The sequence below is a fragment of the Labrus mixtus genome, chromosome 12 (assembly GCF_963584025.1).
Source record: "Labrus mixtus chromosome 12, fLabMix1.1, whole genome shotgun sequence".
In the NCBI taxonomy this organism is placed as follows: domain Eukaryota; kingdom Metazoa; phylum Chordata; class Actinopteri; order Labriformes; family Labridae; genus Labrus; species Labrus mixtus.
Window position 1 is genome coordinate 14002454 of NC_083623.1, and position 10643 is coordinate 14013096.

Sequence of the window (10643 nt, forward strand, 5' to 3'; positions counted from 1 at the left end):
AAAGAGAAGTATTTTGGTTAAACTCAAAACAATTATATGCTACATTAAATACTCTAACAACAATATCACTCGGCTATATGACATGATTAATTAAACATCCTGGGAAAGGTTTAAGAATTGGCTCCCAGCTTGTGTGTCCATTCAGCTTACATTACTTTATTGTCAGAGAATCAGACCAACTTGTAAGTTCAGACTGTTTAGCAACAGAGCGGGCAGGGTGTTAGGGAGGGAGCAGTGGGAGGTAAAAGACCAGCGACTTTAGGTTGCCCTTGAGGTCTGATACACATAAGAGTATTTTTTTCTTAAGATCACCAGTAAATCTGTATTAATTTTGACCAGAACCACTTAAAAAGAATCGTTAAAGCGGATTAATCAAGCCCGTCCTGTTTAATGTCTTCCGTTAATTAGTTTGTCAGCAGTGTTTTAATATCGCCTAATGACTTCATATTTCACTGATGACATTAAAGGGGTGTTAAAAGAGGGGAAATGGCCCATTCAGGATTCAGTTCTTTCGCTTAAGACGCCCTCAATGAATAAGACAAGGTCACAGAGGCCTAGCCTTTAGGGAGAGATACATTATCAGGGGATGGGGCTTGGAGAAATCCCATAGAGGAAGCTATCTCCCCTCTAAAACAGCATGACGGGCACAATGTGATACAGTTCTGTCTTAGAACAATACACTGCACAGTGAATTCATGATACAGCTTATGGCCGCCATGCTGTATAGGATGGCAGGACAGACCCACAGTGTACAATAATACTGATGCCAGGGACTAATGCCTGGGGTTTTTTTTTGGAAGGAATGGGACTGATTGTTCAGTTGATTTGTGTAGTAGTGTATTCATAACAATTCAATTCAAAGTGTTTCTTCCCCATTTTGTTGAATATATAAGAGTACCATTAGAAGTAAGCACTTTTCAATCTTCATCAGCACTTTCTGAAGCTTTCTAAACAAGAACAAAGAAATCAGAAATCGTAAAGTTGTAGCTCTCAGTATTGAGGACACTGCATTTTCTCTGTGATGAAAATCCTATGTTAAACAAAATGCTCAATGGAGGCTAATGGATCTCGAACAAGTCTATGCACTGCTTCCAAAATGCTTTGTTTGACAAATCAATTTTCCCATAACCCGGTGAGGAGAAAAGTGATGCGGATTGATCGCCCCCCTGACTTTGTTTCCAGAATATTGTTTGATGGCTGGATAGATTAATTGGTATGACATTTGAAAGCCTTCTCTTGACTGTCAGCATCCAAGCCTCTGCGCGCCAATCGAAGCCTGGTCTAATTGTCTCCTCTATAATACCTCACTTCACAAATTAGAGACGCTGCTTCTATAAACTATTCCCAATGTAAGACCCAAGCAACATCACGCAGCTCAATCAGCCGCTAGTTTGAATAGGGGTGATGCTGTGCTGATAAGATAGAGCGCATTAAAGGGCATCACACAAAGTGCTGTGCCAGCACATCTTCCTCTCAGCACAGTGGATGTAAAATATACAAATAAAAACCCAGCAGCTGCTGCAGGTAAATACATCCCTGACTTGTTAATCTGCAGCAGGTTATCATATCTAAATGTTAGGAAGGAGCCTTATTGGTACACAAAGGAATAATCATCCAAATCAATGACCTTGAATATGTTGTCCGTCTGAATGTTGTTTTTAGGTTTGGAATAAAAATATATACTGTATTTTTTTCTCTATTAACAATCCTCTTTACAAAAATATCTTATCACTGAGGACACCTGGACGTGAAACAGTAGTACAACTACTGTTAATAAGAAAATAACTAATGGCTGAATCCCATTTATATGCCTTAGTTGAAGGGTCCTGGTATGTGCACACTGGCTCACTGTCACACAGCCATGGCTGCAGGGACACTTGAATATCATTTGTGTTATCAGACACAAGTCTTCCAACCATGTCTACTCTTTATATAGTTGTTGTCTATCAGATTAGAGTGTAGGGAAAATTCAGCGTGAGACAATATGTATCAGCATACCTAAGTGTTTTGTATGCTGTTTATATTGTGGTGTTCATCTTTTTCTCTGGTTGCAGATTTATATTTCAGGTAAAGAATGCATTGTTGAAAATATGAGTTTATTTCATATTTGCATCAAATGAGAATGTAATGTATTTATTTTTCTTCTGTTGAGCTAAATGTCTGATAAAGATATTCTTTTTTTTTTCCTAAAACATTTTTTTTCCATTTCATTCCCTGTTCCCACAAAAAGCCTGCTAGATATAAACTGATTTCACTTATTCTGAAAAATCTTTAAAAGTCATAGATTTAGTAATGAAAAACATAACTTTTAAATGTATTCTTCATGGTCTTCATGGTTATTTTTTATTACCTGTTCTCTGAAACTAATGAAACACACAGTACTTGTAAGAGTTTGTAACTCAAAACAGAATCACATATAGGCCTATACCGGAAATGACAGCGTATTATAACGGTTAAAGTTCAGTTTTAAATACCGACTGTATAATGTGCAGTGTTTTGACAATAATGACAAACTTCATCAAGTTGAACTTTCTCATGGGTTGAAGCAAGATATTTTGACAGTTCTGCATAAAATCATATCTAAAAGTATTTTTGAAAACAACAACAAAAAAGACGCTAGAAACAGCCAACAATCATATAGTCCATATTATTTTTCCCACATAAACGACCAGATTTCACAGAATAAAATCAGACTGTATCTTCCCTCCTCAATTCATCACCATTTATTTTTCATTCACAATGACTAATTGCCTGACTTGACTTCCATTTTGTGGGCTGGGTCTCTCACAGAGCAAGCTGCTCGGCCGCCCACCTCCCTATCACCCAAACACACCCACACGCCTTTGAAAAACTGTAATTGAATGAGTTTATGTCGTCAAATTGATTAATCATATTAATTTGTACTTATTAGTGGCATGGTTGAAAGCGATGACAATTAGATTAATGAAATTAGTTAATTCTTCCTACCCATGCCATACTCCCAACTATAACAAAGCAAAAAAAAAAGCATAGAAAGGGAGACTGTTATGACAAAATTGGCAATCAAGATTTGGCTGCTAATTGAATGTCTGCTTTTATTAATGATGAGGTTTCTAAAAAGACCTTGGGAAAGGAATATTAATTGATTAATCAAAGTGCTGCAAATTAAAGGGGGAGTATGCAAAAATCTGAACATTTTTTACTCACATTTGATTTTGAAGAAACTGTTTTTACCTTCTGGATAAACAATACAGTTTTTACTGACATCTGTCTGTATGCTTGGAAAATTGAAATGAAAGTGAATATTTATTACAATTAATGGTACTTTAATCATCTGCAGTTATATATAATACATCATATATATTATAGTTCACTTTTTTGGAAAATTCGTAATGAACCTTAGAATCTAAATAGCAATAGATTTGAATGCTTTATGTGAACTGAAGGTGTTTGATGAATCCACTGAGTTGTGCAGAATGACAAGAAATAAGTAGTCAAAGTAAGGGTTTTACACTGAACCATCTACTAATTTTATTTAAATATATATATATTTTTAAATTAATAATCTGTTAATTTGCAATGAACTTTGTGAATTAACATTGTGATTGTAGTTCTTGGAGGATGAGCCTTTATTAGTCAGTCTGACACACAGAGATGAAGAAGAGGCTCCACTGTAGTAAAACACAGCAAAGACTCTATGAGGCTGGAAGTTTTCTGACCACCAATCAGTTCTGCAGCGAGCCAAATGCCACGGCAGGACTGCAGCCACACATTCATCATGTGTGTTTGCCTGTAGTGAAGAAACAAACTCTACATACATATATGTAAATATAAATATACAAAGTGTGAGATCCCACAGGTCGATAGACTGCTTTGAATTTCATTACACAACAAACTGTCGGCTGGTTACAAACGATGCTCGTGAAAAAGAAGGGATTTGTGATATGATAAAGATGAAATGTAATCATTTACGCCACCATGAATCTGATTGTAATGTCCACACTATTCGAAAGGCTGATATGAGCATTTATGACTATTTGCTGTGTGTCATAAAGGGAAGTGGGCTGCTTGATTTATATGAGCAGCTTGCTGGCTGCAGGTTCAACATATTTTGTTGTTGCATATAACCTACTGAGAAATAATGGGCTGGTTTATATTCTGAAATGTGAGCTGTCACACATGTGAGATAAGCAGAATTATGACTTACACTTTCTGCATTTACAAAGTATCATGTTTGATATGCATGCTGTGTAAATGTAGGTGAGTAATGTTTTTGCTTTCATAGAGGAAATATTAACTTTGGTGGCCAGATGCTATCTGCTCATGTGGTCTATACAAAATAGTAAATAAAAAAAAGACTTTCTAAAAAACATATTAATCTTGCTCATAGTCATGCTGCCAGAATGGATTACACCAAAGCTACCCCCTCTTCATTTACTCTATGATATATTTTTTACACACTTCTAAAGCTTATGAAGTTCTTTGTCTCCTCTTTAAGTGCAGCAAATTATTGCCAGAGAAACAAAACAGAACCAGGTCTTAGGCTGTATTACACTATATGAAAATAATGATGAATGAATAATGTGGTAATATGAATAACTCTTTATTAACGCTTTATTATCACCCAATATAAATTCACTTTTTGAACCAGGTTTTTAACATGGCAATTTCTGCTGTAAACCTGGGCATGTTAGAATGGGTGTGTGTGTGACTTCCAGGGCTTTTGCATCCAGTCTCAAGTGGACACTAAAAGAACTGCAGGTTTTGCACTTTTTAGCTTCATTTTTATCTCTCTATAGGTCGCCGCAAGGGCAACATACCAAAACCAATAAGCCTGATTGGACAGTTCAAGTCTAGTTTCTGAATGGCGGTTTACAAATGTACCATGAGGTTAGAGACTGTTTGTCAAAAGATGTGCCCAGTGATTGTTATGAAGATATAAAACATATTGCAATCATTCATACGGTCCATTGAAACTGCTGCAAAGAGGAATATTGCACAAGAAAAGCTAATGCTGATGAGATTTGGAAATGCAAGTCTTCAAAGATGCAGTAAAATGTTTTATTTTAAATAAATCCATTTTGAAATTGAATTCATCTAGGTTTTATTTGGAGAATTCTAACCCTATTAATAAATTAATTTAAAAACATACACAGCTAATTAAGTCTCCCCGGAGACATTATTTTCTTTAAGAAACATATTTACTGGCTCCATTTGTTCTTCAGCTGGTCTGAACTGAACAAGGTGAATGTGCAAACTGGACACCAATGGGAAACTGTTATTTGATGTCCATTTTCCAATACCTGCCTTTTACTCCAGATCCCCTATGGCCTTCATCCTCCAGTTGTAACACTCACGCAGAAAATGATCTAAAAAATTGACTACTCATCTTTGGACCCAACCTCTGAACATTTCAGTCTCCTGATGTCCCACCGACAGGATCCAAACGTCTCTGATGCTTAATGTATTGACAGCCATCAATGTTGGACTTGATCAAATGCTACCGCAGCCGTCAGAGGCCATCAGTGGTCAGAGCATCCTCATCGGCAAGATCCATCGTCTCTATTTACACAGTCCATCCTCTTTAAACTGTGATATTGATCTTGGCCTAGGTCATGGAGGTTTGGCATGAAGGCAGGGGAGAGGGTGAGGGGTGGTGGGTGGGAGAGTGAGGACAGAGGAGGAAGAGAATAAGGACACAGAGGAGGAGGTTTCCCCTGGGTGTCTCCGGTGCCAGTTTCCTTTTATTTAGCATTTGACCCTGCTCTTGGCTTTACTGCTCAATACGGCCGCTTTATTTTCAGCATATAGTCAATGGCTGCCGATATTTTGAATGAAGACTTCTCTATGCTCTTCAACAAAGACTAAAAGATACTTTAAACAAACATACTTGATCTATTGGAGGTCAAAGGTTTCTCTTTTTTTGGTTTCTCTTTCTTTTCAAACTGCTTTATGGGACAGGTTTGAGTGGAAGATTAAATCAAACATAAATCTGTTTTTACCCTGTACCTCTACACTCGTTGTTCCATCATGGGTATTCCTCATTGTAGCCTGTTGCTGCTGTTATTTTACTGCTATATGCTTCACTCCATTAGCAACACCGCTGCCGGAGCAGAGCCAATAAACCATCTGGCCAAGCTCCTGAAACAGATAGCAGCCTCTTAATGGAGTGAAAAACTAAAAGCAATTAATGTCACATTAGCACATCACTAATAAGGCCTGCCCTCCAGCATGCTGCACGGGGAATAATCGTTGGTTCACAATGAGATGCATCAACAATCACAAACTGTTAGCCATGATACACAGTGCTGAAAGAAGCCGTATTAGGAGAATTACTACATCCAAATAAAACACTTTAAGGTCGAGTGGTTGTTCACTTGAAATGTAATGTTGTTGTCAAGTTACCATTAATCAGACGATCACTGATTTCTGGCTGTTTTTGGGCAGCCCTATAAGCTAAAGCTCTACTTATACAAACATTAGCTTTCATAAGCAGCAGGTGTGCTGACCACTTGACTTACATGCATCTAATATTCATCCAACTTTAAGCTTACTAGTTGTTCTAGACTGATATTTTATAGATGCTAAATGGTTGTGTTGTAATACTTTAGGTCTGTACAGATTTCATGAGACCTATCCAGTAGTTATAGAGATGTCTAGAACAAGTGGACTGTCTTACATTGCAATCCTTTGAGTTACCCTGTTTGGCTAAACATGTTGATAATTGCAGCAAATAAAGAGAAACAAGAATTACATCTAGAATGACAGCTACACATGTTAAAACTGTAAAACTGTATGAATGCAGCTTTTCTCCTCATCAACAACATACTTGATTTTTATGTGAAAAATATTCATTTTGTGTAACACGAAGAAAGATGTCGGTTTTGAGTTTGTATATTGTCATAGCAACAGCTATATGCCGCCATATGGAACATTAATCTGTGCCGAAAATTAATCCAATTAAGACTCAATCCCTTATGTGTTCTCTTGAAGGCAGAAAACCTGTTGTGACATTTAAAGAAGATCTCATTCAGGTCTCTTTATGAAAACATAGCACCTACTGTAGCTGTGTGTGAGTCATGAGGCCTCTCTAAATCTGGCACACTGTTGTCGTGACCTCCCTCACTTTCAGCTCTTGTCTTTGAGCTGTAAGTCAACCTTCAGACAACAACAGCCCTGTCTCAAGAGCTTTCGCTAAAACAATACATGTCCTCTCTGGTTTGAATGAGACTGGGGTTATAAGATGGAGCTTAATTGTTGTCTTTTCCTGTGTTTAATTATGAAAACACCAAAGCATATTCACTGTAGCTGTCTCATTCCACCATGTTCCGCTAATTATGCTGTGTCAATGGAGGGTTTTTGTTTTGTTGTCACACTCATTAGCTCAGCTGTGAAACTGCTTTTAATTGGATTAGAAGACATTAAGTCACCTTTCTTTGATTATAATTATTGCTTCCTCATAAACATCAACCTCAACACTTGGTTCAAAGCACATGAAACTACAAAAGACAAATCTTTCGACATGACGTGCAGAATGATTATCTTTCCGAAAGACGTCCTCATAATGTCAAAAGTTGCGATCTTTTAAGTTTTTAAAAAGTCTAAATAAAATGATTTTCATACAGTTGCACAAACAAAAGAAAAATCTGCACATAGTTTATCTCTTCTACCAGGTGTAGATGAGTCGCTTGCTGCTGCATATTCTTGTTGCAGAGACAACACAGCTCTATAGGTTTAATAAGGATCCATCTGGAAAGAGAAGCTCTACAAACCTCCAAAATGTCAGACACTGCAGTATCATCACTCACAGTAAATGGGCTGCTCCTCCCCTAGTCTCCCTTTTGTCTTTTTAGTTGTGATCCTCCTGGGGCCTGAGCACAGAGGTGATACTGGGAACTGATATGCAATCATTTAAAGCCTCTGGATATTTGGCTTGAAATAGTTAAATGAAATCTCACTAAGCATCCCAAAAAAAACCTGAGTGAGAAAAGAATCCTAAACATAGAATTAAAAAAAAAGAAGAAGAAGCTCATTATGCTGTTTAGACAATATGTTTAAACAGTGTGGGGGCGTGGCCAATCACATTTTGACTGACAGTGCCCTGGCAACAATGGGACATTGAAAAAAATGCAACCCTAAACAGTGTGTTTTAGCTGTTAGTCTTAGTCAGAATTAGAGGAGGGAGTAACAGAATTTGTCACTAAATAATGAGTTAAAAACACTTTACTTGCTATTTGTTTTATTATTAAAAATGAAAATTTTTCAGAGTACTCTGAGATGCCCCTGTTAGTTCTCAAAGCTATGAATTGAATGCTAAATAACTGCTCTGTTGTGTTAGCAAGTGAAAGATTATTTTGGAGCTAAACTACTCCTGCCAAAGGAAATAGATTGTTAAAAGCCTTGGCTAAACTCCCACAGCTGAAAATATATAAGTGACACTCACAACCAGGGGTCCTCAATACTTGGCCAAAAGAGTAACACTGAGCCTGAAGAGTCAAGTTTGTGATTGTGTGTTTTTTTGTAGCAAATTCATAAACATAACAATGCCTAATTCAAACCCAATATAAGGGATGTTTACAAAAACCTGAATTACCATTTTTGGGGTTGAGTTGAACAAGTTTTAAGGCGCTAACTATCACACACCTGAACCACAAATGACAGAGTTAGAAGGGCAATCTGTTTGGATACGTGACAGAAGATTTTGGAATATAAACTTTCAGGTCGGAAAATGGAGCAACAATTCTGCAATTTAATCAAATGTATAGGAATGATTAGTTATTCTATTTAAGTCAAAGCCAAAGCCCACTGCTGTTGACCGTGTTGACAAAACAACAGCACTACATGTCACCACGTTTAAACATCTCAGTGTTAAAATCAAGCAGACCTCCATTTTCCATAACGTCAAATATATACAGACAAAAAAGAGCCACACCAGCACTGCTTTCCAATCCCCAGTCCCCCTATTCCCGTACCCACACATGCCCTCAATTACCCTGTGAGCTGCACATGTGCAACATCATTAATAAGATCCACTAATAATGGTGGTGAGCTCCATTGGCCGTGAGTGAGATTTGACTAATTACTGTAATTGTATTGGAGTCATGCTCATTAAATATGAAAATTGTGTTCTATGAAATGAATGGGGTTTCATGATCATTCTTGTATGGACAGGCGAGAAATAAATTAGAGGACAGTTTCTTGTTGTGCAATTAACTACAGCGCACACAGCTACCTGCCACACCCCCCAGATTGTGATATAATGCATGTCGGTGTGCGTGTGCGTGTGTGTGTGTGTGTGTGTGTGTGTGTGTGTGTGTGTGTGTGTGTGTATCTATTTGGATTGTTGCCAGTATATCATTACTTGTTGCTTATGATTCTCTTTACAAACACTGTATGCATGACCCATGAAACGTGGAAATGTTAATATTGCACAAAGCATATAATTGCAATTGTAATGACATTTGTCTTTTTTCATATGGGAAAGTTTTCAGCCACATTTAATTCATTTTTTCACTTAATTTGATATTACCTCATATTGAGCATTCCTACCATTTTTGGTAGAAATGAGAGATTTAAGATCTGAGTTGCTACGTCAAGAAGTACACAAACATAATAAATAAATAAACAAAGGATTAAAAAAAGGAATTAAATGAATTGATACATAAATACATGTAAAAACAGTTATTTAGGGTAAAATCCCTTTAATTTGTATTTTATGGCTACAGTTTATTTATTTCCCCCTTAATTTAAACTTACTTATGCCTAATTTTAAACAGTTCACATATATGAATGAACAAGATAAGGGACAAACCAAATTATTCATGAAGAAAAAAAGTATTCCCTTTTTTTCATTGTTTTGGGGCCTGGTGATGCAGTTAGCATGGACTAAAATAACTCGTCAAAATGTGGTAATTTGTTTGGACCCCCTCTGGAAACCTGCAGATACTACTACTTTAAGGCTTCAAGTATTGATGAGATCATTGGTGTAGAAACTCAAACCTGTTTGCAAGCATGAGCCTAAAATCTCTGTTATTCAAGCATTCATAGATTTTCTGTCTACAGTCAATTAGTCAACAAATTTCATTTGCAACAAATCTTCTCTTCACATATGAGGCATTACTTTTAATCTTTAACATAACTTTAGTTCATACTTTCTTCTTTAATCTCTGGGGATGGAAGCAGCTGCCAGGACTCCAGAGCCTTGTCAACAGAGTCTGGGAGTGGCTTCGTCCCTGAGGAGCAGAGCATCTTTTCCTTTTTTTTTTTTTCTACCCTTCTCCTCCTTGTTTCTGCATGCTAGAGTTGTTTGAGAAATCTTGCAATGCAAATGCGCTACTTACCTTTACCGCCCAGAAACAAAACTGTGTCACAGCCAGAGCCTTACTGAGGAAGTCCTGATTTTGTCTGAGGAGACGTAGAGGTGAGGAGAGGCAGGTAAACAAAGCATAATGTGGAGGTCAAATGCTAATGAGTGCTCCATTTGTTACGTCTGGCTCCCACCAAAGGCAAAGCAACAACGTCAGAGACACCCAGACATAATAAATCATCCAAATAAATAATCAAGTTTAAGATTCAGAGAAGACTTCATTATGCCACCGTGAATGAATTTACAGCTGAGCACTGATTTCTCCCATGAGGCCTTATTTGAATTGTCCCACTTTAAG